The following is a 13,597-nucleotide window of genomic DNA, read 5'->3' as shown; positions in this document are numbered from 1 at the left end:
ACATCACCTACACCTTAAATGCAACTCATCCTAAATACTCCCACCAGCCTCCTCTGCCTGTCTTCCTTCATCTTTTAATCTGGTTTGTGCTTCCCAAGCCAGGAAATAGGATAAATCCTCAGTTCCCTTCTACCTTTTATTTTATATCCTTAGTATTCAGTGAATCACCATATAACATCCTTCTTCTCTTCAAAGTTTCTCATCATTTCTTGTTCTGTAACCCCTTCAATCTTTTCATAGGGTAGAGAGCAATTGGCTTTTATACTTCTGGTCTTTATTCCTCCTATCCATTATTCTTACCACTGAACAATCTTTCTAAAATTTTTAGTCATCTGCTTAAAGTCCTCCATTTTCCTGATTACCTACCAGGTTAACATTGTTATGCAAGACCCTTTTCTACTGGCCACTGCCTGTTTATGAAAAGGTGTTTCTTGATATTTCCTCATCAGGCCATATACAATTCCTGTACCTCTTCATATCACCATTTGTTTGTATGTGTTCTTATCTTGTCCCCTGGAGGGACCTGATTCTGCTGTAGAAAATTCCGAATTCAAAGAAATCTTTCATATTCCCTGGATGCCTCCTAGACTCCTCCAGGCTGACTATGACCAGTTCCCAGCATCATTTCCCATTCAAAGCCATGTTTACTGCTATCCTATCTCCCTGCTAACCTGATATATAAAGAATTTCCATGGGAGAGTTATGCAGCTTCCAACTTCAACACTGGAAAAGACCTGGTGAAAACAAGCTTTCATTTATTTAGCAATCACTGGCTACCACAAGTGTAAAACTATAGCTGTGAAGAGAGACAAACCTGCCTCAAGGAGCTTTTAACTAGAAAGAAATATGAATGCAAACAGTTTGAAGCCAGGTGTGGGCTATTCATTTTATACACAACTCACAGTTGGGCTGGGGATTTAACTCAATGAAACCACGCCTGTCTTGCAAGCGCAAGGTCCTGAGTTTGATCCCTAGTACCAAAAAAACTACAAAACTTCACAACTCACAGTTACATTGCTACTGTAGGAATTTATGATAAGCAAAGAACTTCTGGCCAGAAGTTTCTACCTCCCCAAATTATAGCTTACACTAGACTTTTCCATTATTGACATGCAATCCAAAATCTCTTCTTTTGGAGAAAATGTCCTTAATTAGGAAAAACAAATCAAAGCATTGATTTTTTTTTTTTTTTTTTTTTAGTCAAAGCATTGATTTTTATGGTTACTCCCTAAGGCTCACTTTACAAATCCAAGCCCAGTCCCCCTATTTATTTCCATCAGTGTGATTTTATCACAATAGCAAACCATTTACTCATCTGCTCATTAAATATTTCTTGAGAATTTACATTGCAAAAAGTAAAGTGTTCCAAGAGATGAATCACAGGAACAACAGTAGGTTAAGCTTTCACATTTACATCTCCAGAGAGTAGACTTTTTCACACTTATGACTATTTTTTAAGTAGAAATTTGTACCTTAATATCACTATTTTACCACTCTTCACTTCCATTGAAGAAATTCACTTTAATTGTTTTACTTGCAGCTTGGTGTTTCAGTAACTTTGTAGTATTCAGAATAAAGCTAGGGCTGAGGATTTAGTTCAGTGGCACCGTGCGCCTGCCTCACAAGTGCAAGGTCCTGAGTTCGACTCCAATACCACCCCCCAAAACCAGAATAAGCCTACATATTTAGTTTCATTATAAATGAAACTAAATGGGGGGGGGGATCTAAAGAAAGGGAAGAAACTTTATCACAAGTGAAAACATAAACAGCCCACATTTAAAACTGAAGGTTTTATTAATGCAGTTTCTCACAAGTATTTCTAAGTTTCAACTAATAGAAGAAACAAAACCAATTTGCTAAAAATGCAATGAATGGCTTATACTTTAAATACTGGAAGTTAGGAAAGTAAACACATCTGCAAAATTCAATAAACACAAAGAAATATTGCATGCCATCAAATGACATGGCTGGAGGAAGAGAGTTCCTACACCTAACTGGAACTCTTAACATTTATACCTCAGGACTGTCACACTCGGCATTTAAATAGCCTCAGTCAAGAAGAAGAACTGAAATATTACTTTCCTCTATGCAGCGTTTTGTGATTTCTTATTTGTCGGGAATAATCTGAGGTGCTGCAGCTCCCTGTGATGCCTGAGAACTGAGTTATTAAATAAATGGCTGCAGCCCTGGCAGCAGCAGGCCTTGATGCGCAGGTCTCTGCACTTACGGTGCAAATCCAGCTGGATGGACGAGCTGGCACAGGACACCCTCATCTGGACGTTTGCTGGCTTCACTTTACAGCTGTTAGAAAGAATATCTGTTATTCAGTTCCAACCCAGGCTCTCAGAAAGGATTCTAAGGCGACTGATGCTAAAACATGGGGAATTATTAGAGAGAAATACAAACCTATTTGTAAAGCTGACAAACCAAACAAGGAAAAAATCATTAGAATCTTGGAGGACTAAAATGTAATAATAAAAATAATAATTACAGGGTAGAGTCAGATAAAAGGATACACATTCAGCCTTTTCTAAAATGGTTCTGTAGGGCCGGGGATTTAGCTCAGTGGTTCTGGCGCCTGCCTTGCAAACACAAGGTCCCAAGTTCGATCTCCGGTACCAAAAAAATAAAAAAATTAAAAAAAATAAAATAAAATGGTTCTGTGACAGTTCATTGTACTAGTCCCCAAACCATGCATTTTGACTGCTTTTCAGCCTATGCACGCTCCCTGGGAGTTACTCGCCGTACTCTTTATGCTCCCAGGGTAGTCTGTGTACTTCAGGGCTCAGGGTAGTGCAGGCACCTCACAGTTGCTCATATGTACATTACAAATAATTTAGGGGCTTTGAGGAGAGAGGAGGTGAAGACCATACAGAACAAACACCTACAGAACCTAAATGGCACCGGGCAGCCCATCAACACCCCTCCATCCTTTGAGGCCTTTTCAACTTTTATCTCCACTCGACAAAATCCATCTCTTAGCTGTCTTAACTATCTTATCATTTGTGTCTCCCCTGCCCCACTACAATTATAATTTTTACTACAGCTAAGAGATGTTTCTTTACTTCTCCAGCTCAGTGCCAGAAAACTGTATGTTGATTGGTTTTTGATAAGTAGTTGTTTAAAACCTTGAATAAATAGTTGTTCAAAGCCGGTAAAACTATGGGGATACCAGATTGACAATCCATGTACTGTAGTTACACAGTTACTCCCGGGAGGCCATTTTGCCTCAAAGACTTTATTTACACTGTCAACTATGAAAGAAGAATTCCCAATCCTCTGGTGAGTTGAATGTCAACACTGATATTCCTGTTGGCAGAAAGAATCCTGCCAACAGCTTAGAATTCCTGAGTCATTCCCAAGAATTTCTGTACTCAAAGATATTTAGACTCATATTTGGATTCACCTTCAACACATAATATCATTACCTCTGCAGCCAAACTCAACAGGTATTTTGATAACATATTCATAGTCTTCTAAAGGAAATTTTTATATGTTAGGGAGAGGGGAATATCTTTAAAAATGAGGAGACTTACAGCATTTTCAGTACAATGCTGCCTGAACAGCAAATGACCTGAAATAGCTCCACATGGATCATATGCGACCTTTAACAAGACATTTCTCAAGAAAATGGCACCCCCAAAACACATACATGTGTGAGGACACACACACTACTCACACACAAAACACTGTTTTTAATAGCCAAGGGCACTTTGGCACAATGTGGGGCGGTGGTTGTCAACATAAACAGATGGTCAAAGAAGTGGGCAAACACATCGTGTGAACTAGTTCCATAAATGAAGTTTTTTATTTCATTCTAAATGCCATACTTACTTAACCAGCTTTCAGACAAGATGATACATGTAGCCAGTTGGAAAGAGTTCCCTGCCAGGCTTCTGTGTTTTTATGACAAAATTAAAAGTCCACAGATGGAATAACTCAAAGCTAATTCTTACAGAGTTTGTTTAGTTAGAATAGGGAGAAAAAAAAAGAATACCATATTGCTTCAAATTAAAGCCACATCTACAAAATGAGAGACTTTTAATTGGTGAGGAAAGACATAGCAACAGCTTTAAAAAAAATAACATGTCTGTTTTTTTAAATAAGTGGAATTATTTATCCATTAAAATAGCAACTTCCCCCAAATAGTTTGAGGATCCTCTAGGAAATTCCCAATTCTGAACTCCCAAACATCTCAGCCTCCTTTCAGATAGTACTTTGCAAAGTATCACCATTTGCCACTTCAGTTACTTCTCAAGATATACAATCTTCCCATCACATCTTTACTAGTCATTAAGTTTCAAAACCCAAAATAAAGACTTTATGGGAAGAAAGGTGCTGTATTAGAGGAAATGGAAAGGAGGACAGCTGGTTTGGCACTGTATGTTCTTTGAAAGATTTGTGACTTTGTTCAAATATTTAGCTGGTTTCTCTAGTGAGGAAGTGAAATAGAACCTATGTTTTGTCAAACATGATAGCCCATGTATAATGCATAAAATGAATATAATACTACCTACTGAAAGAAAAGAATATAAAATGAGAGAACCCAAAGTGAAGGAAAACTCTCTTACATTAGTCATATCAAATGGAATATGTTACTCAGACTTCCAATTAAAAAACAAAACCAGGGGCCAGGGATTTAGCTCAGTGGTTCCAGCGCCTGCCTGGCAAGCTCAAGGTCCTGAGTTAGATCCCCGGTACCAAAAAAGAAAAAAAAAAGCAGGCACATAAAATTCAGTTACAAAAATGAAACCCTACAAAGAAATTTTATAAACAGCTTTTTCAGTGTAGTAAACACTCAAGGATGTTCAAAAGTTAAAAAAGAGACATAGATTTTTGTTTTTTTAAAAAAATTCTTTTATTGGTACATTGTAGGTATACAACACAATTACATTTCTCATTGGGAATTGCACTTTTACATAATGCATCTGGGTTCTTATTTTTTCCCCCATTCCAAGCCCTCCCTTCTCCCCCTCCACCCTTCCCTATTTACAAAGACTTTTTTTCCATTTTTACCACTTCTCAGCATTTTTCCTTTACCTTCTTTCCTTTCACCTGCCCCTCCCACTACCCCTACCCCTTTGGAATTTTTCTTCCTATTTCGCATTATCAATTATTCATTCTAAACATTGGTACATTTTAGGTATACAATATAATGACATTCATCATTGGAAATTTGCACCTTTACATAGTCTCTCTTGGTTCTTATTTTTCACCCTTGCCCAGCCCTCCCTTCAACCCCTCCATTCCTCCCTATTTACAAAGATTTTGTTCCTGTTTTTCCATTTTCTCATATTAATCCCATTCCTTTCTATCCTTTCCCCTAGCCCTCCCACTTCCTTCCCCTTTGCCCCTTTTCTTCCTATTTCACATTACCTATTATACATTTTAGTCCTTATTTACACTTTCAGTTTCTCACACCAGAGAAACTATTCGGTATTTATACATGTGTGTCCTATTTATTTCACTTAAGAGTATCCCCTCAATGTGCATCCACTTAGCTATAAATGTCTCTAATTTCTCGTTTTTTATGGCTGAATAGTACTCCATTTTATTTGAAAAGCCACATTTTCTTTATCCAGTCTCCAGTTGATGGGCATTTGGGCTGTTTCCAAGTTTTAGCTATCACAAACTGCGCTGCTATGAACATGGGTGCACATATATCACTGTGGTGTGATTCATTTAATTCCTTGGGGAAGATCCCCAGCAGTGGAATAGCGGGGTCAAGTGGGACTTCCAGTCCTAGTTCTTTGAGGTAGCTCCATACTGATTTCCACAGTGCTTGCACCAGTCTACACTCCCACTAGCAGTGGAGCAGGGTTCCTCTTTCCCCACAGCCCAGCCAGCATTTGTTATTGGTTGATTTCATGATAGCAGCCATTCTTTCTGGAGTGAAGTGGAATCTCAGCATTGTTTTCATTTGCATCTCTCAAATGACCAGTGATGTTGAACATTTTTTCATATATTTATTTGCTATTTCTACTTCTTTTTCTGAGACATGTCTGTTCATTTCAGATGCCCATTTTTCAATTGGGTCTTTAGTTTTGGGAGGTCTGATCTTTTTAAGTTCTTTATAGATTCGAGATAGTAGACCTTTGTGTGAGGAACAGCAGGAGGAGATTTTTTCCCACATTGGGGTTGTCTCTTCACACTGCTGGTGGTTTCTCTTGCTGTGCAGAAGCTTTTCAGTAAAAAGAGATCCCACTTGTTGATTGATTGTGCTAGTTCATGGGTAACTGAGATTTTGTTCATAAAATCTTTTCCTACACCGATGTCTTCAAGGGTTCTACCTAACCTCTGTTCCAACTGGTTCAGAGTTTCTATTTTAATATTTAGATATTTAATCCATTTTGATTTTAGTTTAGTGCATGGTGAGAGATATAAGTCTAGTTTTAATCTTTGGCAAGTTGAAGCCCAATTTTTCCAGCACCATTTATTAAAGAGGCTATCTTTCCTCCAGTGAGGGTGTTTGGCTCCTTTATCAAAGATGAGATGGCTGAGTATGTCTGGCATTGTTTCTGCATCTTCTAATCTGTTCCACTGGTCCTCAGGTCTGTTTCTTTGCCAGTACCATGCTGTTTTTATCACAGTAGCTTTGTAGTAGAGTTGCAGGTTGGGGATTGTGATACCCCCTGCCATGTCTCTGTTACCTAGAATTGCTATTGCTAATCTGGGTCTCTTCTTGTTCCAAATGAATTTTTGGATTGTTTTCTCAAGGTCCATGAAGTATGCTGCTAGGATCTCAATTGGAATTGCGTTAAATCTATATAGCAGTTTTGGAAATATGGCCATTTTCACTCTATTCATCCTTCCTACCCAGGAACAGGGGATGTCTGTCCATTTTCTGATATCATCTTCAATCTCTCTTTTCAGAGTGCTATAGTTTTCAGAGAAGAGGTCTTTGATTTCTTTCGTTAGGATGATTCCTAGGTATTTCAGTTTTTTGGATGCTATTGTGAAAGGAATTATTTGCCCTATTTCTCTCTCAGTGAGTCTGTCATTGGTGTAGAGGAAAGCTATTGATTTTTGTGTGTTGACCTTGTAACCAGCTACTTGGCTGAACTTGGTTATTAAGTCTAGAAGACTTTTGGTGGAGTTCTTGGGATCTTCTATATACAGTATCATGTCATCTGCAAATAATGACAATTTGACTTCTTCATTTCCTATCTTTATTCCTTTTATTTCTTTCTCTTGTCTAATTCCCATGGCTAATGTTTCCAGAACTATATTGAACAAGAGTGGTGATAGTGGACATCCTTGTCTTGTTCCTGATTTTAGTGTGAAGGATTTCCGTTTTTGACCATTTAGTATGATATTGGCTGTTGGGTTTTCATAGATGGCTTTTATCAGTTTGAGATAGAGACCATCTATTCCAATTTTTTGGAGGGTTTTTATCATAAATGCATGTTGGATTTGGTCAAATGCTTTTTCTGCGTCTATGGAGATAATCATGTTTTTTGTCCTTGGCTCTATTGATATAGTGTATTACATTGATTGATTTGTGTATTTTGAACCATCCCTGCCTCCCTGGGATGAATCCCACTTGATCAGGGTGTATGATCTTCTTGATGATCTTCTGCATTCTGTTTGCCATTATCTTATTAAGGATTTTTCCATCTATGTTCATTAGTGAGATTGGCCTATAGTTCTCTTTTTCAGTTGGGTCTTTCTCTGCTTTGGGGATCAAGGTGATGCTTGCTTCCAGGAATGAATTTGGGAGTATTGCTTCCCTTTCAATTTCATTGAAGAGTTTAAACAGTAGTGGCAGCAGTTCCTCTCTAAATGTCTTGTAGAATTCAGCAGTGAAGCCATCAGGGACCAGGCTTTTCTTAGGTGATAAGTTTTTAATTACGTTTTCAATTTCATTGGTTGATATTGGGTTGTTTAGAATTTTTAGATCTTCTTCATTCAACTTTGGTAATTCATATGTATCTAGGAATCTGTCCACTTCTTCTGTGTTGTCCATCTTATTGGCGTATACATTCTGGAAGTAGGTATTGATGATCCTCTGGATTTCTGCTGGGTCTGTTGTAATTTCACCCTTTTCATTCCTAATTGCATGGATTTGGGCCTTTTCTTTCCTTTTTCTGATAAGGTTCACTAAGAGTTTGTCAATTTTGTTGATTCTTTCGAAGAACCAACTCTTGGCTTCATTGATATTTTGTATCGTTCTCTTAGAGACATAGCTAATATTATAAAATATTAAAGCAAATATTTTTCTTTTTACAATTAGCTGAGTTGGCATAATGAACTAGCTGGTTTTAGGTAAATCTAAGTTTCTGTGTTATATATTGAAAATAAATTTATATACAGCATCTATTTCTCTTCTGGAAATATACTTACTTATTTTCACAAAAGAAATTTTTTGCTTCCAAAGTTGGGGGTAAGGTGTTCTTAGCATAAAACTACGTACATGTTGGTCTTGCAGAATTTCACTCACTCCACTAGACTCAGTGAGCCTGAGTACAGGCCAAGCTCCACATAAATTAAGATCCTAAAGAAATTGATAGACTGCTCCTCTCCTCTATTCAGCACCCAGCAGTTAAAGCCAGTGGTTCTAAACTGTTCCATACCTACACAGATCGGAGTAAGAAGACGGATCAGAAGTTCTGCATCTCTCACTGAATGCTTCACTTGTAAGTTCAGTTTTTTTGAGGAGGAAACTGCCCTATCCTCTATTTCCCATGATATGTGTGGTTATCTTTTACTTGAGGCATTCTTTTCAGCGACTTCAGTTGTTTTCTCTATGCTACTTACCTTATAATCCCACGCATCATCACTGTAGCTGTTTACTCGGCCTGTTTTAAAAATCTCTTACATTAGGAAAAAGTTGTTTCTCTGATCTCTACTTATATTTGAAGAAATCACTACAACATTAACTTAACATTAGCATTTATCTTAATGCAACATGGACTGTATCAAAATACGTTGCAATAGTTCAAATAGTTTCCTATTTGAAAAGTACTCTGCAGCCTGGTGTGCCAGGAGAGGTTTCAGACGTGTTTGCACAGTCACAGAATGATCAGGGCTTTAAATAAGAAGCACAAGCCATCTCCGTATTACAGCTCTTAACAGAAATACAAATGACATTGAAAACTTGGATGATATTTTAAATCTTCATAAGTAAATGTTTTTGTCAAGGTAGGGCAAACTTTAAAATGTGAAAGACAAAATTCAGCATGTGACACACCTTAATCATCGTTTAAACTTTAAACCTAAAACCACAAATACTAAATTACCACAATAGAGCTTTAAAACAACCCTGGAATGCTGGAAGAATGGAATTTGGTAGGATACAGTGTGGGGGGCCTTGCCCCCCCCCCGCTGGAATTCTTGAGTGCCTATTATGGACATGCTCGGGCTTGTTGCAGATCTACCCGGCAACAAGGAAGTAGCCCCAGTACACTCCTCTTGCTCCTCCCCTCTCGCCCTACGGTATATATGTTGTAGCAGCTTCCGCAATAAACGAGACTTGATCAGAAACCTGTCTTGTCTCCATCTCTCGTGTCCCCTGTCCCCTCTCATCCTCGCTCCCCCTCTAGGGTCTCCGTTGACTTACCCGTGGGCCGGGCCAATACAGTGGATTGGCTTTTATTTAGGAAGAAAATGAACTGCTCAGTACCAAGAGAAGGCTGAACAGATTTGACTTGCAAGGGCAGAAAAGGAGGCAGCCACAATGGAATAAAAGCCCATTATAAACAATGGAGGTGGGCAATTCCTCAGGATATCAGAATGTATAATAAGATAGCATGTTAGCAAAATTTCCTTTTTCTGGAATGGTCTAGAGTTTATCTTTTATAGCGAAGAGTTTCTTCCAAGATGTTAATTGTTGATACATGATGGGGAGAAATATTGCTCTGGTCATTTGCATTTGAGAAATATTGGGTTGAAGAGGTTTCTGAGTTTTGGGACTCATTAAAGCATTAATATATTAATGCACAAAGATAAATCTCCCAGTAGGAGGCTTCAATTTTGAGTTCTCACACATATTCAACCATGAAACCCTTCTTAACAAGGAGTGAGACCTTAGGGTTCCACAGAAGTCACAGAAAAATGGCAATTATTATAACTTTAACTTTTTAGACCTTAGTATTTCTAACTACACTCTATTTGCCCCCTGAATATCAAGCACTTAAAAACTTAGATGCTGTAGATAGTTTAATTCTCAAAGAATTTGGTTCTTTCACTTTAGGTCCCTAAAATCGTATGCAATGCCTAATCTGGTACATACCTTTTTTCCAGGGTGACATTATATATACAGAGAAAGTTAGAGAGAGAGTCGAAGTTATATTATGCCCCCCTAACAACCATCTTGAGAGGTAACATTTTATAGCTAGTAATTTTCTCCACATAGAGAGCACTTGCACGTTGCTTAAGATGTTGCTAGGATCTTTACAGTTGCTGTCATAAGTTCTAAATTCTATGTTCAGAGGGACAAATACTACAAGCCACAGAGCAAGATTTAGATGCCAGAAAAATTCGTTTTTAAAAATTGTGTCTAAATAATTCCAGTCAAGACATCCTAGAATAAAGATATACCACTGTTTTCTCAATTGAGAACAAGGCATAGTAGAAGCTCAATAAATATTTATTGAATCCTTAATCAGGTGGATAAATCCAAAATACTGTATATTATTATGGTAAGAAACATAGTTTAAGCCAGATATGGAGGTGCACACCTATAATCTCAGCATTCTGGAAGGTTGAGACAAGAGGATTGCAAGTTTGAGTCCAGCCTGGACAACTTATCAAGACTTTGTCCCAAATTAAAAAATTAATTATAACAATAAATAAAAAGGGCTAGTGCAAAGGCCCTGGGATCAAAACCCAGTACTGCCAAGAAATAAAAGTAAAAAATATAAGTATGAACAATCATAACTTACTGACTCAGATTTTTTTAAGGTAAAGTGGGTAACAGAAATTATTTAGCTTCTGTCTACAAAGAGCTGCTATTGGCTGCAGTTATTGAGAAGCATTTTATTATTCTCCCCCACATGTAAATGCACCCATTAGAAGGATGAAGGAAGCGCTCATTAGTCAACCTGAATACTAAAAGTGGTGGAGGTTAGCTCACTCAAAGCCTGACCTTTCCAAACATTTTGCTTCTAAACAAAAAAAATGACGACACTTTCCTCCCTCATCTTCACTCTTTGATCTTCTATTTAATTGGGGAACAATCTCTCTTTTAACTTTGCCAAATATTGCAGGATGTTTCAGTAAATGCCACCATAAATTGAAAGCTACATTAACATGGTGAACGTGATTCCTTCCTCCTCTGATCACATGTAATGAACTTACTCACTGCTCTGGGCTTTGCCTATTAGTCAAGTTGATAAGGGGTGGTAGAAAAAGACTCATTTAAACATTCTCACCCTTTGGCCTGACCAGGAGTTTAATTGCACTATGAATACACAATGGAGATGTTTTAATACTTTAAAAATAAACATTTATGCTACTCTTCTGATTGCTCTGTGCCCTCGTTATCCCTGTATTTAATACTGTAGAAATGACAAGTTTAGCATACTGAGGAAGTGAAGGAAAAACCAATAGGTCTGTGGCTGCTAATCTTTACCCAAAGGACAATCTCTTCCCCCAGCGATTATCAGTTATAATTCTAGGTAAGCCATTTAATTTCTCCGGCCCTTGGTTTTGTCCCTAAAAGTGGGAAATATCTAGCTTAGAATTTCTTTAAGGATTAATTCAGAAAACATAAAATGACATCACTGAAGATATGTCTCAATATTTCCATTCAGATGCTTTCTGTGGAATATGTGGTAAAATTACGAGCATATCAGCAGATGAGTCTTTTTTTTTTTGGTACCTGGGATCGAACTCGGGTCCCTGCGCTTATAAGGCAGGCAGCAGAACCACCGAGCTAAATCCCTGGCCCTCAGCAGATGAGTCTTAACAAATATATTTTCAAAAATGAATCTTGTACTGGCCACAGATTGAAGTGGGGAAAAGGCTTACATCCTAACTGGAAGCCCTCATGTTAGTATAACATATGTATTATAAGTTTCTCCTACCTCTTCTTTCAAAAGCAGGCAAAATAGGAGGACACAGGAGTGGCAGCAGGTTACACAGCTGCAAATCAGCAGCACAAGGTCAGAGATTAATAAACTAGGAGACTGAAACAAGAAACTTAACCATAATGTGCCCCTGGAGTAAAATTACCCCTTAATGGAAACCACCTTATGGTCTCCTGGTCTCCTTCCTGTTCACTGCAGTCAATCATGACCACTGTGTGTGTGTGTGTGTGTGTGTGTGTGTGTGTGTGTGTGTGTGTAATTTCTTCCTTGAACGTCCTCAGGAATGAAAATCTCTCAGAATTTGCTTTTAACTTTCTGTTCCAAACCCCAGGGACAAGAGTGGCAGGTCCCCTTGCAATTGCCTGGTGGTGCCTGGCTTAGACTCAGGGCACAGGTAGGGAAAGTGGAGATGCAGGTAGAATGTGACAGCTCTCTGGAAACTTCATCTTCACATGTCTGGGTGTGAAAACTTAGGACACAAGACCACAGGAGTTGAAGGAGTGTGGGCTCACACAGAAGGATACTTGAACTATGAAGTTAGTTTAACTATGAAGTTTACTTGAACTACGAAGCTGTAAAGTCATAAAATATTTTTCACTTTCAGATAAAATACATGTGCTCTGTATATATTTCCCTGTGATATTTTTAGTTCCTTTTATTAGTATGACACATTTCATTTTTAAAAAGGGAAAATGTAAATTTTTTATTTCTTCCCTTACAGCCACAAACTCCATTCTTTCATTCACAAAAATTTAGCCAAAAAGAACATGCACAAACTCAAAACTACCATGAAATACTCGTTAACTTTTATGGGTAAATAATCTGCTCTTGATGTTTCTTTTGCATTCAGTTCCTGCTTGATACAGAACCCAAACAGATAAAGCAGCTTTTTCTCACCTTTCCTTATGAAGGAGCATTTTATCACAGCGTCATCAGAATTCACCTGTATTCTCCTGCTTCATCCAAAAGGCTCTGACATCCCAGATCATTGTGCAGCCAAACAAAGAAGAGCAATAAATAAGTAAATAATAAAATGCTTCTGTAGTGACATCTTGAAAAAAAACCACTGTGTGTATATCTGTACTATCTTTGAACAATAACCCTGACTAGAGTTTTAGAAAAAATGTAGTTAGTAAGTAATACAACAACAAACTGTACACATACTTCTAAGTATATACTCTTGGGTCACTGCATTTAAAATTGTCCTACTATATCTTATTTTTAAAATTCATAGTTCAGGCATGGAAAAGAGTGGCTGAGTGCCTTTCCCAATGTCAAACTGCAGAACTCTCCCCTCTCCTATGTATGTATTATAGACAACTGCTGCTTCTCTACCAAAAATGATTCTCCAGAGTGTGACAATGCCCAAATCCTATACTCTTAAAACCATGATATTTGTATATGAGCTTTCAACTTTGAATGATTACATCATACATATTTGTGGAAATCCTTTCAATGGCTTCCAGTTGCATTAGAGGAAGACCCTGATGCCTGTATTTCCATATGATCAGGACACCACAAGACCAAACCCCTCCTCCTCGTCAACCTCCCCCCCCCCCACTATTTCT

General features: G+C 37.9%; 1 long non-coding RNA gene across 1 annotated transcript in view; it reads right to left on the bottom strand.

Annotated features, from left to right (window-relative positions):
• The window catches only part of LOC110349947 (uncharacterized), a 195,388-nt gene that overhangs the window by 6,255 nt on the left and 175,536 nt on the right, over positions 1–13,597 (bottom strand). Inside the window, exons 2-3 of the long non-coding RNA XR_015452898.1 lie at positions 12,927–13,001; positions 2,228–2,301 (exon numbers count right to left, since the gene is read on the bottom strand). This is a non-coding gene — a long non-coding RNA (uncharacterized LOC110349947). The remainder of the gene's footprint in view (positions 1–2,227; positions 2,302–12,926; positions 13,002–13,597) is intronic.

Source organism: Heterocephalus glaber, unplaced genomic scaffold, assembly GCF_053883595.1.
Source record: "Heterocephalus glaber isolate CG9 unplaced genomic scaffold, H.glaber_assembly_v1.0 deba00001454, whole genome shotgun sequence".
Classification (NCBI taxonomy): Eukaryota; Metazoa; Chordata; class Mammalia; order Rodentia; family Bathyergidae; genus Heterocephalus; species Heterocephalus glaber.
Note: the sequence above shows the minus strand (reverse complement) of the source record. Positions and strands in the feature narration are given on the sequence as shown.